Raw genomic sequence first — 9,180 nt, forward strand, 5'->3', positions numbered from 1 at the left:
GTTAAAGGAACCTAAAGATTAGCCACAAGGGTTAAGGAAAGGAGGGAGGAGAGGAGACGTTACTGCAGCCTGTGAAGGCCAGAGCAAGAGGCGTGGCCGTGGAAGGTGCAGGAAGTAAGGCTATGGAGAGTGCTGGGGTGTGGCTGTGGTGGGTGCAGGAGGCGTGGCTGGCTGTGGAGGGGGTGTGGCTGTAGAGGGTGCTGGGTGTGGCTGTGGTGGGTGCTGGGGATGTGGCTGTGGTAGGGGAGGTGTGGCTATTGGATAGTCAGCTGTGGTGGGTGCAGGAGGCGTGGCTGTGGAGCGGGTGCGGTTGTGGGGGTATGGCTGTGAAGGGGGTGTGGCTGTGGAGGGTGCTGGGTATGGCTGTGGTGGGTGCTGGGGGTGTGGCTGTGGTAGGGGAGGTGTGGCTATTGGATGGTCATAGCTGTGGTGGGTGGAGGAGGCGTGGCTGTGGAGGGGGTGCGGTTGTGGGGGGTGTGGCTATGGAGGGGGTGTGGCTGTGGAGAGTGCTAGGGGTGTGGCTGTGGTAGGGGAGGTGTGGCTATTGGACAGTCATAGCTGCGGTGGGTGCAGGGAGCAAGGCTGTGGTGTAGGAAGCATAGTGTGGCTATTGAACGGGGGCATAGCAGTGATGAATACAGGAGGCACGGCCTTGGTGGGTACAGGAGGGTGGGCCATGACACAGGAGGCGTGGCCTTGGTGGGTACAAGAGGCATGGCTATAACACAGGAGGCAAGGCCTTGGTGGATGCAGGAAGCTTAGCTGTGATGCAAGAAGCATGGCCTTGGTGAGTGCTGGAGTATGTTCTCTAAAGACACTGTGAACACTGCTAGTCGATACTGAACCATCGCTCCTGGAGAAATACACGGTTAGCTTCCATGCTTCTGGTCACTACATTTTTGTCATCCAACCAATACATATTTTTGTTTTATGTGTTTTTATCTACACACACCTTGTTTAATATATATTTCTTACCAATAGCTAACTATATGTATTATTCTTTATAATAAAACACAAGCTGGGAAGAGTTTTGCGTTTTCCTGACCATGGGTAATGTGACTACAAATTTCTTTGGCTGTCAGCCTCACAACAATGCTGTCTACTAAACTTTTTTTTTTTTTTTGAGATGGAGTCTCACTCTGTCTCTCAGGCTGCGGTGCAGTGGTGCAATCTTGACTCACTGCAACCTCCACCTTCTGGGTTCAAGAGATCCTCCTGCCTCAGCCTCCTGAGTAGCTGGGATTACAAGCGTGCACCACCATGCCCAGCTAATTTTTGTATTTTTAGTAGAGACAAGGTTTCACCATGTTGGTCAGGCTGGTCTTGAACTCCTGACCTCATGATCTTCCTGCCTTGGCCTCCCAAAGTGCTGGGTTTACAGGCGAACCACCATGCCCAGCCAGTCCACTAAATTTTTAATGTCATCTCATGAATCCACAAATTTCACTCCTCCTCCTCCTCTTCTTCTTCTTCTTCTTTCTTCTTTCTTTTCTTCTTTCCTCCTCCTCCTTCTTCTTCTCTTCTTCTTCTTCTTCTTCCTCTCTTCTCCTTCTCCTTCTCCTTCTCCTTCTCCTTCTCCTTCTTCTTCTTTCTTCTCCTTCTCCTTCTTCTTTTTTCCATAACTTTACCAGGTACTATAGATGTTACTTGGGTACTTTTCAGAGTGGTCTCACATCTGCATCAATGACTTTCCTCTTCCTCCTTCTGGATGTAAAGTATTGTTGACTCAATGCTGTTGAACTTGCTGTCAACAGCACTATAACTCATGCCTGAGCCAAGCTTGTCTAGCATGTATATTTTCTCTGTAAAGCACATCACAGCCTTTCTGCACTTAGGAACACTAGACAGCACTTTAGCAGTACACTTGGGGGCCATTTTTAAAAAATTTATTATTTTATGTTATGTTATGTTATGTTATGTTATGTTATGTTATGTTATGTTATGTTATTTTTGAGACGGAGTCTCACTCTATTGGCAGGACTGGAGTACAGTGGCGCGATCTCGGCTCACTGTAACCTCCGCCTCCCGGATTCAAGCAATTCGCCTGCCTCAGCCTCCCGAGTAGCTGGGATTACAGGTGAGCGCCACCACGCCTGGCTGATTTTTGTATTTTTAATACAGACGGGGTTTCACCATGCTGGCCAGGATGGTCTCTATCCCCTGACCTCGTGATCCGCCCGCCTCGGCCTCCCACAGTGCTGGGATTACAGGCGTGAGCCACCGGGCCCGGCCAACTTGGGGGCCCATTTTAAACAATTAAATCACTGACAGGCTCCACCGCGGGCGGCCCCAGACATGGGTTTCCCGCGGCAACACCCGCAGCACGCCCGGCACAGGCGCTGCCCCGATCCCCCGGCTCCAGGGGGCAATGAGGGGCAGTGGAAGGGGCACTACTCCTCGGGCATTACTTAGATAAGCCAGACCGGGAGTCCCGCCCCCCTGCCGGCCGTCTCTCTGTCCCGCCCGGCCGGCGCGGTTATCCGCCAGAGGGACAGTCGGCCCAGTATGTCAAGACCTCTGATCACTAGATCCCCTGCATCTCCGCTGAACAACCAAGGCATCCCTACACCGGCACAACTCACAAAATCCAATGCACCTGTCCACATTGATGTGGGCGGCCACAAGTACACCAGCAGCCTGGCCACCCTCCCCAAATACCCTGTAACCAGAATCGGAAGACTTTTTGATGGTACAGAGCCCATTGTTTTGGACAGTCTCAAACAGCACTATTTGTTGAAGCAGGACAGAGAAACTGGTCGTTTTTAAAGGCCCTGTGAGTGCCTTGTTGCGCATGTGGCCCCAGACCTCAGAGAAAGGATTACACTAAGCGGTGACAAATCCCCGATAGAAGAAGTATTTCCAGAGATCGGCGACGTGATGTGTAACTCTGTCAATGCAGACTAGAATCACGACGCAACACGTCGTCAGGTATTTCCAGAGATTGGCGACACGATGTGTAACTCTGTCAATGCAGACTAGAATCACGACCTAACAGACCTTGTCAGGTTTCCACTAAGTGGCTACTGTCACCTCATCTCAGTCCAGGTCCTCGAGAGGCTGCAGCAAAGAGCATTTGAAATCGTGGGCTCCTGTGAGGAAGGAGTGGGCTCCTCCTAGTTCAGCGAATGCGTCCTTTATAGGGAACTGAGGCGGACGTCCCCCGTACCCTCCATCACCCAGATAAAGCAAGAGCCTCTGGAGTAAACGGACATATTTCTTATGCAAAAAGGAAAACACATACAACTAATTGCTCAAACAACAACAAAAAAAGGACATTTATGTGCAGTTGGGACAGCAAACCAAGTCCTGGACCTAAACTTGAATAAAAGACACATTTATATCCAATAGAGACCACACCTGTATTCATATGGGAACAATTGGAATAGTGATATCCTCAAGGTGTTAAAAAAAAAAAATATATATATATATATATATGTCAAAAGATAGGAAATGAAAAAAAGAAAAAAAGGGTGCTAGCCGCAGTTGGTGGTGTGATGGCCATGAAGCGTCCTGGGCCTCCCGAGGCCTCTGACTAATAAACAAGCCATGAGCGGTGAGGACACAGTCTCCTTACAGTTTCCATTGCCAACAGCCATCCATTCTTTCTTTTTCCTTTGTCTTTCCTTTTCCTTTTTTTTTTTTTTTAAACAACAACAACAACAACACCTTGAATCAAGTTTCTTTCTATATGGAGGTTCCACATCTCTCTTTTGGCAGGGACCAGGCAAGACTTTAGAAAAACCCTCATGAGCACATTGCATTTGAAAGATATTAGACATGAAATGCTAAATGTACAGAAGTTTGAACAGAAGTCACGCTTTTTTGTCCACCTCACAGATGTGAACTTTACTTTGTTTTAAAACTGATCAGTTTTGCCAAGGGGCCACAATGATTCCTTGTTTGAATTGCTCCAGTTCAAGTCTGCTGCTTTCCTACAATTTTTCAAATTTTATAATGTATTAAATACGATAAACTGTTTAAAGAATAAGGTCTGTGTGAAACACATGTGTAGGGATCAGGCTGGATTAAAATGAAATTTTTCTTTTAAAAAAATTACTGACAAAAAGCACAAAAATGTACAAAATGTGGCACTAAATAGATGGTGAGCAGGACACGGTTACAGTACGGCAGTTGAAACAAGAGGCAGCACATTGCCTTGTTTGACCTCAGCTAAGAACTGTGCCTGCAGAAACACATTTTTTACCTCTCGCGCTTGTGAATGACTGAGGAGGCCTGACAATGATTGATTCAGGGGTTACAAATGAATTTCAGCGAGCAGGCAAATTTGGAAGTTTGGAACCTGCAAATAATGAGAGTATCTCATGAAGCCACTAGAGGATGTCCTTTTGCCCAAAAAGAGAATTCAGCCAAAAAGAAGAAATTTTGTGATATAGAAAACAGAAGATTCAACCCAGGAAGGATTGGAGTGGGTGGGAAAGGCGTCTTCAGAAAGAGAAAAGTGATAAAATACCTGATGCACCTGATTATACTGAGAAGAGACTTAAATAACTGGTGGAAAATTGTGCTTGGATTAATGACGATTATGTATGTATTTAAAACCAAGTTAATAAACAATAGGCCAGGCGTGGTGGCTCACGCCTGTAATCCCAGCACTTTGGGAGGCCAAGGTGGGTGGATCACCTGAGGTCTGGAGTTGAGACCAGCCTGACCAACATGGTGAAATCCCATCTCTACTAAAAATACAAAATTAGCTGGGTGTGGTGGCACATGCTTGTAATCCCAGTTACTTGGGAGGCTGAGGCAGGAGAACTGCTTGAACCCGGGAGGCAGAGGTTGCAGTGAGCCAAGATGGCGCCATTGCACTCCAGCCTGGGCAGTAAGAGTGAAACTCCGTCTCAACAACAATAAAAAAAAAAGGGAGGGGGGAATAAACAATAAAATGAACGCTATCTCTAGGGAAAACAAAAAGTTGAGGTAGAAAAGGAAAAACCAACATAGATAGGCTTTTGCAAAAATCTCAGTGACAGCAGACATGTCTATTACTGTCATAACGTGAGTAGCGAGCACTGTTCTACCAGCACCAGGATGCGACCGTCTTGACAGCACGGGTAGAGGAGTGGGAAGGATGGAAGTCTGTGGTGGGGCTGGGAAGGCAACAGGGGATCTGCAAGTCCAAAATTTCAAGATGCGACAACATAAGCATGTTGTTTGCAGATACAGCACGTAAATTCCCCCCAAGAAAAAGCATTCTGGGTTGGGGAAAAGCTGGGGTGGTGTGTAGGACACAGGGTGTAAGAGAATGCTGTATTTTGCTATAAGCATTCTTAGAATATCTCCTGATACATGTATATAATAACTTTCATAATAATAAAAATTGGGGGAAGAAGATGGGTTTTAAGTGATGGAAGAAAAATTGAAGTATCCAGATGATGTAGTATTCAGGGTTGTTAACAATGTCCTTGGAAAATTCCAGGCTTAGAGCCAATAAACACAAAGCCCCGAATGGGGCTCAGGCAGATTGCCCAGGAGGCTTCAGAGCAGCATGCAGGGTCGGTGGGCCACCATGCCTCTCTGTCACCCTACATGGAGCTGCTGGAGCGACAGCTTTGGACCCAAGTGATGGACACTCTGAAGAGAAAACAAAACCTTCCTGGGTGGGGAAGAAGAATCAAAATACAAGCCTAGAACTCCCCACTTTTAGAGCAGACCCCAAGCCAGGGTCCAAGCCCCCTGGATAAGGAGAGGAGTGGGAAATCAAACTCAGAAGGCAACCCCCTGCTCCCATGCCAGAGGACCACACAGTCTTTTCCACTCCCAGGTTGACCAGTGTAGGGTTTCTTCCATGACAATTATCATCAGACCACCAGGAGTTTCCCCACAGGCTGAGGAAACCCAATGTTTAATATAGACCCTCAACTACACTCAGGAACAGAAAACCTGGAATCAATCATTTGAGGAAACAGAAGTAGCCCCAAAGAAAACAAAACTAGTACAGCAAAGAGGAAAGGATTTTCATCATAAGTATAATGAATATCCTGAGAATAGTTTAAGTAGATACTGCATTTTTTAAGTGTTATGAAAAAAAAATTAACTTATTGAAAATGTTACTGGATGGAAAGTCGTTTTTTTTTTTAATGTTTTAGATGGAGTCTCACTTTGTAGCTCAGACTGGAGTGCAGTGGCACGATCTTGGCTCACTGCAACCTCCGCCTCCCAGGTTCAAGCAATTCTCCTGCCTCAGCCTCCTGAGTAGCTGGGATTACAGGCACACACCGTCATGCCCAGCTAATTTTTGTATTTTCAGTAGATACAGGGTTTCACCATGTTGGCCAGGCTGGTCTCGAACTCCTGACCTCATGATCCACTCACCTCAGCCTCTCAAGTGCTGGGATTACAGGCGTGAGCCACCATGCCTGGCCACAGATGGAAAGTGTTGACTGTGAGTTGTCCAGCTTCTTGGCATGTTGAACAAAGAATTTAACAAAACACACAAAACAGAAAAAGAAGAAAGAAGCAATGAAAGTGCAGATTTACTGAAGCGAAAGTATGCTCCAGAGAGTGGTAGCAGGCTGGAGCAAGTGGCTCAAGAGCCCAGATTACAATGTTCTTTAGGGTTTTTATTAAGCTAAAATAATTTGGTAACACCCCCTAGGTGCCCTTTAGAGGCCTCTAATTGATTACACCCTTTGAAGGACTGGCCTACAGCCAATCAAAGGCTGAAGTGGAGACTTCACCTGTGACCAATCAGAGGCTGAAGTGAAGAGTTGGCCTGTAGCCAATCAGAGGCTGAAGTGGAGACTTCTGTCTGGTTATCACAGGAGTGAGGGTGTGGCCTGTAGGCTGCTTAACCTTGCCTAGAACTAGCTGCATCTGCTGTCCTTTTGCTTACGCCTTAACCCTTGGTTGCCCCAACTCCCTATTCTTCCACCTCAAAAATTAACAATGATTGCCAAAATAAAAATAGGCCAGTAGACGAGGCCAGTAAATGAGGCCAGTAGATGTGCGATAGTAAAATGGACAAAGCTGAAGATAAAATTTGTAAACTGAAAGATTAAGAAATTACCCCAGAATGCAATACAAACAAATATGAGAGACAGGGGAGAGAGATCCAGAAATTCCAGTGGCCATCTAACAGGAATTCTAGAAGGAAAACATAACCTTCATAATTTGGGCAGGGAGGGAGTACTTTCTAAGAATGTTACAAAATCCAAAATAAAAGATTGTCAAATATGACATTATGAAAGTCAAAATGTTGGTACTGCAAAAAAGAAATGAGCAAAACTAAAACATAAGTGACAGTCTTGGAGAAAATATTTGCATCATTCATAACATGTGAAAACTTAACGTCAAAAATACAGAGAGAATTTCTGCAAATTTGCTAAAAAAGAGAGGGAAGGAGTAGAAAAATGCACAAAGAAAATGATGTGAGAGAACAAGGAAAGGTTACTGGCTGGATTTCAATGGAGGTCAGTGGCTGGGCCTGAGGTGTAGGTTCCTCCATGATGACAGGGTCTGGTGTGGTGTGAATCTCCCACCGGTGCTGAAGGAGGGAGCACCAGCCTGTCCAGTAGTGGACAGAGAGGAAGAGAGAGGGGCCAGGCTTGAAAGCAATGAGCAGTCAGACCCCCAAAATGGCTTTATTACAGTTCTAATGCCAGAAATTTAATTTTTTCTCAAACCTCAAAATAATCTCTCCTCAGCAAAGTAAATAAATGACATCATTGGGATGTTTTGAAAATCATATTCAAAAGCCACCATAATGCAGTAGTAAATACTTTCCAGAACAAAAGGCACCCAATGCGGATTATTAGGAGCTCAACCATCATTATCTCACACCCCAAAACAGCCAACCTTCCAGCCTTTAGTGCACTTACTAACTGGAGTCGGACAGAGGCCCCAAAGTCAAAGACATAGCCTTTAGTAAAAAATAAGAAAGCTCTTTGAATTTATGAGTCCATGTGCCATAAGAACATCCAGAATGTTCTGACAGAGCCTTCAAACTCCTGTTGCCATCGTCACAGTCTATTCTTGTGGGTTACGCTCTAATTTAGTAACTGGGGAAACATCTCCCCGCATGGCTGCCACTCAGAGAGCTGGGTTTAGACTCATCACTCCTTTCTTTGACATTAAACAAGGGTCGTCATTTATTTAAGAAGTTGCATTTCAGACTTTTGTGTATGGTAGAGTAAAGATGTCTGTGCACCCATGTTCCCTTGATAATTAATGATGAGCTAGGAGAATGGGAGAGAAAAGAAGAAGAAGGAGACAGAAACACAGACTTTTTAAATGAGGCCAAGAGATACCTGTTCATTGCACACTGAACATTTGAGGACTGGGAACTGCCTTAGCAGAATGTGTAGAATGAAAACTAGATGCCTACCAAGGACTGATTCATCCTGCAGAACTTGAAAATGCTCAGGGATTGAAGACATGGGTACCCTGAAGGCAGACATAAGGTGTGGACCAGAACATGGTGGGAGATATAAAAGTCTGCATAAAAACAACCAGGAAGCCTGGACCAGCAGCTGGCTACGCATACATGAATGAGCCAAGGCTGGCTGACACCAGCCAAAGTGCAGAGCAGAGTCTATCCTAAATTGCTGACCCACAGGATGGTAAGCTAACTAAGTGTGTTTCTTTATTTTTATTTATTATTATTATTATTATTGAGATGAAGTTTTGCTCTTGTCACCCAGACTGAAGTGCAATGGCATGATCTCGGTTCACTGCAACCTCCACTTCCTAAGTTCAAGCGATTCTCCTGCCTCAGCCTCCTGAGTAGCTGGTATTACAGGAACCCGCCACCATGCCCAGCTAATTTTTTGTGTTTTTGGTAGAGACAGGGTTTCACCATGTTGGCCAGGCTGGTGTCAAACTCCTGACCTCAGGTGATCCATCCACCTCAGCCTCCCAAAGTGCTGGGATTACAGGCATGAGCCGCTGTGTCCGGCCTCCTTCTCCAGACTCTATTTTCCCTCTGCCACCTGGATACCAGGAGAATTGCTTGAACCCGGGAGGTGGAGGTTCAAGTGAGCTGAGATTGCACCACTGCACTCCAGCCTGGGTGACAGAGTGAGACGCCATCTTAAAATAACATAACATAACATAACATAACATAACATAACATAACATAACATAACATAACATAAAATACTGTTGGAAGCTATTAAGTGCAATAGTTATGAAAGTAGAAATGTTGAGTAGAACACACTATTAAAG

The 9,180-nt window shown here is 45.6% G+C and overlaps 1 pseudogene; it reads left to right on the top strand.

The window, feature by feature from the left end:
• Positions 1-2,493: 2,493 nt before the first annotated feature.
• On the top strand, positions 2,494-3,204 carry LOC115894005 (annotated as a pseudogene).
• The last annotated feature ends 5,976 nt before the right edge of the window (positions 3,205-9,180 follow it).

The sequence above is a fragment of the Rhinopithecus roxellana genome, chromosome 16 (assembly GCF_007565055.1).
Source record: "Rhinopithecus roxellana isolate Shanxi Qingling chromosome 16, ASM756505v1, whole genome shotgun sequence".
Lineage (NCBI taxonomy): Eukaryota > Metazoa > Chordata > Mammalia > Primates > Cercopithecidae > Rhinopithecus > Rhinopithecus roxellana.